Below are 10,820 nucleotides of genomic sequence, written 5' to 3'. Positions count from 1 at the left end.
CCTGCTGAATGCAGGTTCAGCTATGAAGTCAGGTCAAGTTACTCAGAGTTGTATTCAGGCAAATCTTCAAAACCTCAAGGATGGAGACTGTGTGACCATCAAACAGTTTTTAAGCAAGTGATCCTGAAGGTAGCTCCAAAAGATTGTATTTTTCATAAATGGAACTGCTTGCTCTAGTGGCTTAGATGACATTAAAGTCATAAGAATGTATACTGCGTCACCTCCTTTTTTCCCTCCAGGCTGAATTTGCACGCGATCCACTACAGAAGGAACATTTTATTCAATACACAGAGATTATACTGCTACTAACACTGTGAAGGAGGTATTTTAGAACATTCAGTGTCATCTTGAACATTTCTCAATCCATTAAACTGATCTTTGCAGATAGTTCAGGAAGATGGACTGACTGGTTTAGGCACTTACTGCAAAGACCTCAGAGAATTGAAAGAACCTTCACAGAAGGTCAGTTCAGCACAAAACTACCTAACTAAATCATCCTTTAAATTAACTCAAACTTCCTGGTGTGGCTGAAAATAAGTAGAAATAGACATTTGTCTTTGACATTATAAACAGCTTTTCACACCTGCTTTAAATGGCATAAAGCATAACTAGAAAAAGGTGCACAAAAGAGAAACAATAATGCTAAGCATTGTAACACTACTGCCTATTAAAAATGCTATAGTTGGACAGCGAAGAAAAGATGAAGCGAAGAGTGAAAGGAGTAGAGAGAATAAAAGTAATATATGGAGAGAGAGAACAGCAATACAGTATACTATATTATTTGCACAAGAAAATTATTTTTTTCTTTTTCCACAGACAAGGACTAAAAGGTGGTAAATGACGCTAGCTCACAGGTTAGAAAGTCAAAGGCCAACTGCTTTTCTATGTTTCTACTCAACTGTTTTTACAGAAAGGCAAAAGTTTTTTTTAAATCCTTTTTAAAATGAGTTAAATTCATAGGATATTGATAATGGAGTTTGACAGACAGCAATAGATCTGTGAACCACATATGGCCTGGGAAGCTCCCACCCCACTGAAGTCAGGGTACACTAGAGGAGGAGTCATCATTCCTTGTGTACCCATTCCCTGAACATGGCCTGGTCATTCCAGGTTACTGAATAGTATCACAATTCGGTTTGACCTTTTAAAACTGTTCTCATTACTATTCCATAATACACTTAACAGTCTCAAAACACTTAGATTGAAGATCAAAGACCAGTATTTATAGATGCAAGTCATTCTACTATTTAATGCTTTTAAATAACACTAGTTTTCTCACAAATACCATGCCAAATATTTTTATTTTATCCACCTCCCTACAAGTCTTTTACAATTCTGTGAACATCCTACCTCAGTGAAGTACTTATTTTATTGAAGGTGCTAAGCAGCAGTGGAAGAAGAAAAAAAGTCTTACAACACAGGGAATTATTTTTATCTGACAGCAATCACATGAGAATAGCACTTTAAGCTGGAAGACAAGATCAAAAAGTGTTTACAACTGTCATGTCTGTTTACACAAACACATTACAAAAGTATTTTTCATCAGAGCTGACCTAGCAATTTTCAGGTAAAAACTAGTTTTGCTAGGGAAGCATAAAGTGAAATGAGAATAAAGTTTACAACAGAAACATTTTACCCTATTAACTTTGAAACTTCAGACTTTCCACTCAGTTATACAAAGCACAGAGCTAAGACTATGATCCTCTTTCTCCTTAAAGAGCGCTATCCAAAATCCATGTTCATTAGGCCACTTCTCTCCCACCACTTCCTGCAGCATTTATTTACTTTCTCCTGCTCCCATACCCCTTACCCAATTTCTAGCTCACACAGATCTTCCTGTTCAGTTAGCAATCAATCACTTGAAACTCTCACTTTAGTGCCTCAGTGTAATCCAGTCTACCTTACCTTTCACTCCCCACCTTTACCTTGCCTCTTTAGCTGCACTTCCCCATCATCAGACTGCAACGCGCTCTCTCCTACAGCAGCCACCTTCCCCACCTGATCATACTGTGACAAGTAATACATTAACTTATCTCTTCCAGGATTACAAAGATCTGAATTCCTGTGACCTTCATGGATTTCTTTAGATCTGCTCACACAGATGGTGTGGACAATATAGCAATGTATTTACACTACATATGGTGAGCAGACGTTTTATTCTTGTCTCTGTTCCAAGAGTGGGACAAAGCCACATGGTGTATTAGCAGACATACAAGCAAGTAAACCTTACTGATATGCTGGGTCTAGCTCTGCTGAGCAAAGCACAGCTCTCACAGCTTCTTCCTACTTACTGTAGGAATGCACCATCTCAGATCTGCATACAAACCGGTGTAATCACTAGGGCCCAGTTTCCTACAGATGTCAGCATGCAGAGTGCAAAAGAAGGCAAGGTTCATACACATACCCTGCATGGAAGGAAGGGACAGGGAAGAAACCCTGCACAGAAACTTCATAGTAATGTCCCTTAAAACTTAAATTACTTCCTAACAACATCCTTTCCCAGTTAGTCTCCAAGATCCCTGACTCTCAAACTTCACAAAACTATCCTAACAATGGAATAGGATCCTAGGATTTGCAAAAAAGGTTTATAAGGATAGCCAGAAATTATGATGACTCCTGCATAGACAAAGAAACAATATTGTCTAGCAGCTCAGAAATTATCACCCCAGATGTGAAAAACCTAATCAAATCATCTGTTTATGCAGTAATAAAGCCATAGCTAGATGGGCAAACTATATATAGAGAAAACACATTTCGACATTTGAATTTGGTGGCTATTCAAGGATTTTTTCTTTAAGCACTCAGTACTAAGTATTACAGAGTAAGAGCTATTGCAGATGTATTAAAGTACACTTCTACAGAGACATTGATTTCCAATTGTTCGAGACACTCAAAACTTAAAATTTCTGAATATTTAAAATCTGTAAGTTACTTAAGAGCTTTTATAATTCAAAGATTATTTGTATAAATGTTTTTAAAAGGTGACAGACAAGATAACACTTTCTCCATCTCTGATCCAAAAAGGCACTGCACTAATGATCTCTATAATTTACTAAGTATGCAAAAAATCCGAATGAGAAGACTTTAACATGACCAGACATGCCTGAAGGTATTTGGCGAAGATCAGTGCCAAGTATGTCAGCAATTTCTACACAATTGATGCTGCTTAAAAGCTTGCACAAAATTTCAAAAACATTTCACTTAAGCACAAAACATTCAGCCTTCTTGCAGCATTCAGGTATGTCTGTCTTTGCTCTATTCAGCTTCCAGGTGACTGTCACACTAGCTCTATTTAAAACTTCCCCTCCAAAAAAGAAAAGCAAAACCTCGGTATTTTCTGTTTCACAAGTGCAAATTAAAGCCACCCTGCAATTAACAGTGCAAAAAATGCAATTAATTTGCAGATGTCATTTTATATTTACAGCCATTACCTAAAAATATTGCTGTAGAAGTATAATTAAATGGATTACAGAGCGAAGTTTAAAACAAAAGAAAAAAATGAGTTTAAAAGACATGAGACTTAGCATACTTAGAATACTTTTGTTTCACAAAAGTAAAAATTTAGCCAGAGTTACTAAAAATCTCTTCCCGCTACAGAATTTAAGTTCTCTCTCCACTTCTCCACTTAACTCAGAACAGGAGAACAGCAGTTTCACTGTACCTGGTATAGCCCAGAAAAGAGTGGGAAGAGTGAAAAATCAGTAAAAATCTTTAAGACTCAAAAGGAAGGAGAAGAAAAGAAGTGCTTGCAGAGTTCCATTCTCATGGTAATGAAAAAAAGTGGTTTAACTTACTTGGTTAAGGCCACCTGTTTACAGACCATTGTACAGTGCAGCATAGACTGTAGCTACCAATGCAATCTCTGATCTATCACAGTGAGTCTTAAGCTATTACAGGTTACTTTGTAGACCACAGAGCCATGGCAAATGGATATCAGCTTTATAAGTCTTTTACAAAAGCATCATAAAGCCCTGTAAGTCTGCAAAGATAATTGACGGTTACAACAGCCTGCTCACACAAAAAAAAAAATTTAGCAGCAACAGGCCCCTCAGGCCTATCCTCAGATTCACACAGACTTGTATTCAGCATTAGAGGTCAGTGGTAGGTCAAAGTTTTGGCCTTGACTCTAGACTCAATTTACATTTATGAAGAACCACAACAGCAGAGGTTCCCTAGGATAATGCATGGAACACTGCCCAGTCTGTACTTCTCTTATTAAAAGCCTTTTCATTTCACATTCAGGCTTAATAGTACCCCTTAAACCCTTACCTAGCTCCCACTACTTAAAATCCAAAGAAAAGATCTATGGTAACCAAGCTGAAATAAACTGAACAGTTAAAGGGGAACCTTCTGAAGGAGAAACATCATTAGAGCTACCCAAACTCCTGAATTCCTATTCTCAGTAAATTCCAAATTCTTCTTTTATGAAAGACCTCAAAATTTAGTAAAGAATGCAATTCCTGAAACTTCATGTAGAGAGAACAGAAGTTAACCCCTTCCAGCTATGGTAGCCCCATCAGAACGGGAGCTGCTCAACTTCAAGAGCAACAAAAAGTCAAGATAAAACAATTGCAGCTCCTGAGGTGTTTGAAAGTCCTAGCTCCAAGGCAATACATCGGACAGTCTATGAAGACATAAAATCCCAAATTTCAGGGATTCTCAGCCAGGATGCACAGTCTTGGTTAAAGAAAGCTTTCACTTTAGCAAACAGTAAACTCTGAATTTACAGATAGCCTGTTTTCCATTAGAAGGGTATTTCAGATGAAAAGTTTCAGCCATCTCTACTGGGATGCTGAAAGGTTGAAAAACTAAGACTTCCCAGCCTCTGATTTAAGTTTGCTATTACTTTTATTACTTCTGCATCAATGGCATTCAGATACTGTGTGGGTGGTAGCCATATGAAAGCTCCAAGATATAAAATTACTGCTTTGTTTATAAACAAACAAGTGTCTAGCTCCCCCCCCCACCTCCCCCAAAAAAAGGGTTTTTTTCCTTGCCATCTATGCTTTCCAATATGCAGCAAACTATTTTTATGGTATGTTCTCGGAAATCACATAAGACAGACATACTGGAAAATATTCTGTGCTTGATGGCATCATGCAGTTATTGAGAGCAATCATCTCCCTGTCCAATTAGTCTCACCAAATTTACATGCTAGCATAGTAAAAATACAGTTTGGAGACCTATAAAACATACAAAGTTCAATTCTACTATTAAGATGAGAAGAAAGAACAGTTGTCAACATGAGTGTCAACAGTTTAGCAAGAGATGGACTGAAGCAGATGTGGAACTTGGGAAACAAAAACTCTGAAAGTCAGTTTAGGCCACTTGTAGGATTGGGTAAAGCAAATTGAGTAGTCCACTGGTATAAATTATATGTATGGGACTAATTTTCATGTTGCACAGCACAATTCGCAAAGAGCCTACTTCTAATATTTACAAAGCATGTGTCATGAAGGGAAAATAGACTTGTATGCTCACTCTGACAAGTTATCTCAGTACTGAGAAATAGATTCATGTTTTGCATATACATAAATTCGGGTATCATTTCTTAGAGGTACTCACGAAGTGGCAGAGAGAAACTCCAGGAGAAAAAAAGCAAGAAAAGAAACTTCAGAGCACAAGCACCTCTTCTGAACCACTGCTTTCTGCACACCACTTTGGGAGATTTGTTTCAGTTTTACTGACTTTTCAAATCAGTGTCACATCATCTCATTTTAACCTCACACAAAACCATGTAACTGAAGAAGGTACATACTCCCCAGGTCTTCGTTTTTAGCCATTTGAGGACTAAACCCAAGAATGCAGTCCTACAAAGCCAGAACTGCTGCTGAAGACAAAGTATTTTTCACTCCAACAAAGCACATGGCTGTTCTCTCTCCTGAGTCCACAGTAACATTTGCGTAATCAGCTAGATGAGAAGGTGGTCTGTCTGAAAGCTAATGGTCAGTCTCCTCATCTGATTCACCAAGCAGACTGCAGACGCAGCACAGGAAAGCAAAGGAACAGGGGTGGAAGAGACCACAAAAGGCAAGAGCACTCGCTTCAGTGAGAACCCACAATTCAAACTGCTTTCAAAACCTGAACAGTTTTCACAACCTGAATAGTTACAGTTAGAACTATTCACTTAGTCTTTGAGATAAGAGAAAAGGAAGAAAATCATACGTTATTGGGCTCCCTGCACCAGAGCCATTCATGAGTGCAATTTGCTTAGAAAATATAAAATGCTTCAAGTTTAAGGTATCATGCACAACACTGGACCTCAGCAATGATTACCCCAATCATCATAAATTTGAAGTTATATTATTTAAATCTGACAAGACAGCAATAACATTCCCTTTCTGATTCTCTGAAGCAACAGCAAGTTCCTTCAGAAGTGCCTACTAGGCTATTATTAGCCAACACAAAGCTCAGACAGAACATAATAATCCAAAACCATCATCTGTCACCCATTTGAAACCTACTGCAAAAAAGGCAGGGACAATTCATTTTGAAATATGGGCTGTGGCGAGTTGTATTTCATAATGGACTTAATCACAGCTGTGACAGAACTCTCCCTTTTTTAGTCAAAGAGTTCCTCTTTGAAGCAGTAATTCTGGGACGTACAGAAAGACAGCCAGGGAGAGCAGGGGGAAAGGAATAAGAGCATACGCTCTCTCAAGCACACTGCCCCAGGTTAAAAGTTAATAGGATTTTTGATCTACCACAGTTTATGTCAAAATGGATGTTTCCTCCTTCTTGCACCCTATCTCCAACATAAGAAACTGTGGCAAGCAACTTTACAACTTTAATCTGCTTCACAGCTACGACTGTTGATTACAAACACTGTTTAAGTATTTTGACTTTAATGAAGAGTACTAGCAGACTGAGCAGCACAAGATTATTATATTCCCCAAAAAGATGATAACCATAAGATGAGAACCATCTTAATATACTCTCTCTACAATTATTAATACTATTTGGATTTTTTAAAGTAGTTGCAATCACCAAAAAAACTGCACAACATCTTCTTAAAGCTGCTCCCAAATCCAAAGAGCAATATGATAAAAAAGATAATGAAAATACCTGGTTTGTTATAAATTATGTTTTAGCATAGAATTTAAATCCCTCCTGATGACCCAAAAGCTTCATTTTATCAATTCCAAATGCATCTATTGTCAGTATTATTCTACACCAGCAACACTACGTACTCCTGGATTAAATGGAGATACAACAGACAGCACTAGGAGAGGACAAAGAACAGTAAGTGAACACCAGCTTCTGACACCTGTGCGTGATTCTGTGGTTTCTTCCCTCTTACCTGAAAGCAAAATTCCTAATCAGAAAGAAAGAATAATAGCCTGCTATTGTTGGCAAGTAAGTACATCTCTTTTTAGTGATAATGAAACTATAAGCAGAAATCTCATGCATATCAAAGTAAGTGAGTTCATGGATTCTTTAGATTTGAAAGTTATTACAGAATAATAGCGTTCTTAAATACAGTAAGGAACAACAAACAATTTCTGAATCTTTTGAAGGGAGTGGAAGTCAGCAAGATTGATACTATATATACTTAGTTCAATATTGAGTCTATTTTTCAATGTATTTGTCCAACAAATCTGATACTTGACTTTTTCAGTCAAACCTAAAACTTCAATCCCATAGAGCAGGGAATTCTTATATTAGAAATAAGGTACATGTTTTTAAAAGTTTATCTAAGTTTTTTCTTACAAGATACTGTTGTAAGAAGCTTCTCAACATAAAAAGTAAGCAAAGAGGTCCTGTAAAAATTAACACAGAACTTAAAAAGTCCACAAACTTTTCTAATTTCTCAACAACTAGAAAAGCCAGTTCACACTAGGAGAACTACCTGTATACTTTTTCTGATAATTTGAAGCCCTTAGATCCTCTCATGCAGCCAGCTAGCATTTGCTCCTCCTCAGCTAGGTACTTACACAGATTTCTATCAAGCTCCAATTCAGCTTCGGTAACCTTGGATAGACGGTAAACACCTAAAGCACCTTAACCTCCAATTCGAAGTCTTTTTACCAGCATAACTAAACATACCTAGAAGAGGCTGGGGGAAACTGCAAACAACAGAAAACCATAATGGAACAGGAGAAAAAAGGAGAAAAAGCAGAAGATTCACTGCAGCATTCCTCAAAGATAGGCTGGAATGCCCCAAATTATTTCAACCATCAACGTAAAATTAGGCTGCTCTCACTGCAGGTATCTTATTACATTAACTGATCCATTTTCACCTTCAGGGCATCAGAAAGATCTGTTCTATTCTATTCTTTCCAGTGCAAGCTATTGTAATTTAATCTGCCTGAAGATTAAATGGTGGTCGGAAGTGCAACCACAGAACAGAAGCTGCAGCTGACAGCGAGTTAGGTCTCAAACATGAAAGGTTTACACTGTCAAATCATGCACGTGCTTTAATGACCTAGAGATCTGTTATTTTCTAATATACATTCAATACACATATATAAATTTATTAATCTAATAGCTATTGATTTATTACCTCTAAGAAAATCTTATATGCCATGACTCTATAGTAAGATAGACTAAATCACAAAACCAAACTCAGCTTCTGTGGCAGCATTCTCCGGCAAGACCCAAATCAATTTCCTTTGGCAAGAAAAAGCATGGTCTTACCCCAACCTATTCATACTCAGCTGAAAATACAATGTTCAGGGTTCATTTTTTGCTTAAGTAACTCGTCAATAACAGTTTCAATCTCTTCCCTCCTCTATGGACCTGTAAGACCAGAGAGATGAAGAAAAGCCTCCGCAATTCTGGAATACAAGAACAATGGTAGGCTGAGAAGACTCAGAATTTTTTTCTCATGTTTAGGTTCTAAAACATCAGGCAACTCTGAAATGCAAAATTTATTTTTGGTCTTGTCAGCAATAAGATTCAATAAAATTTATAATTATCTAGAAAATAAAATTTTAAAGAGTTTTTTTCCCACCTGCTATCTGTCAGATTTTGATTTTCACTGCTTCTACAGACCGAAGACTTTTAAGACATATTTGGTTAAAGACATGACCCAGCTTCACCTGAGAGGAATGCATTCATAGAAGGCTACTTTGTGTATATTGTATATACATATAATATATGTAATAACCAAATCCAAGAGATTCATTTTCAGGTAGTTCTTAAATGGGTGCAAAGGACTTTCAAATACAGTAAAAGAAACACAGTTCTATCTACATAATTGAAAAAAATTAAAATGCATTTCTGAAGACAAAATAATTTTAGAAGACTTTCATCCCTTTTACCAGACAAATCTCAATAATAATAATAATAACAAGGTAAAAACAACAAGTCCAGAACTTGTGGACATTCAAAATACTCAAGTAAAACACCTGCTAGAGGAATACTCTGGATTTTCTCATCTGTGAAAGAGAAAATATTCAAACTTCAAGTCATTTGCAATCAAAATAAACCAAATTCCTCTTCACACTAGATTAAGGGTCTGTGCCAACCTATACCTAAGTAACTCTTTGCTGCAAATCTTACCTTTCAAGTAAGCATCACCTCCTCAGCCCAGAAGGTTGCAGGAAGATCTAATGATACATCCTGACCTATGGAACTTTTGAAAATTATACCTGTTTAAGAAAGAAAAGCAAGCCAGAGTGCAGAAGTGTTTGAGTACTAGAACGTGAGGACTTTGATGTCTGACAGTGGACACTCTTGATTTCCTCTTTTGATGCATTTGAAATCATTAGCCATTTTACTGGAACATAAATTGTACTCTAGTTACAAACAGAAGATGTTAGTGACGAAAATCTCTGAAGTGTTCTGACAGTCAAACACTAGGAATACTTTGGGAATGAAAGCAGACCTAATCCGCAAAGCACAGTATTGTTGACAAGGAACTTGTCAGGTATTTTATTAACCTGCCACTGCGTTTAAGAATAAATAACAAACAGCAACTGCAGTCAGCTACTGAAAGCACTAAACCCAAACACTACTGCCAGCTTTTAAAGCATATATACACAAGCGTACACTACAGAGCCACATCTGTTCACTTATCTTAATAAGAAATCCTAACTTTGCTGAAGAGGACACAATTGACATAAGCACACTGCTGAACCCTTACAAGACCCCTGAACAAACCAACACCTGAAGAGTCTGGCTGTTCATTGAGACATAAAAAGACAAACTTAAAAGCCTAACTTTCAGCATGATTAAGTACATACACATACAGTTAACGACTTCAAATATTTGCATGGTTCTTGTAAAACCACCTTCCATCAGGGTCCAATATCTATTTTCCATACTTGATGCAAAACAGAGATGTAATTATTTGTTCCATAACCTGCAAATTGATTTCTATGCTACCAGCTCCTTTCACTGAGCATAAAATCCGACATTTGAAAGAAATGTTTAATTAGAACTGGTGCTTAAATCCTCCACATCAGATATTTCACTCAAAAAACCACCCACAGCAGTAAGTAAATATAGGGGGATTAGAAAAATAGATTGCATCCTGCCTAGATCTAACAACCAGAAGCTTACAATGCAAACCTTGCACATATTTAGTGTGTCTCCTAGTGGTGGGCAGACCCTGGCTAGCAGCTAAGTCCCACATAACTGCTCCCTCAATCCCCTCCAGCAGAATAGGGGAGAGAATAAGAAGAGCAAAAACAAACAAAAAACCCCACTAAGTCTATCTAACCAAGCCTTCAATTTAAGGTTACCACCTCCCACAAGCAGACTGATGCCCAGCCAGCCCCCGAGAAAGGGCCACCTACCCACCACCTCCTTCCCCTCCTTTTTTACTGCTGACCCTGATACTACACAGCATGGGATATCCCTCTGGTCAGTTGGGG

This window comes from Buceros rhinoceros, unplaced genomic scaffold, assembly GCF_000710305.1.
Source record: "Buceros rhinoceros silvestris isolate BGI_N320 unplaced genomic scaffold, ASM71030v1 scaffold11982, whole genome shotgun sequence".
NCBI lineage: Eukaryota > Metazoa > Chordata > Aves > Bucerotiformes > Bucerotidae > Buceros > Buceros rhinoceros.
This window is presented reverse-complemented; position numbering follows the sequence as displayed.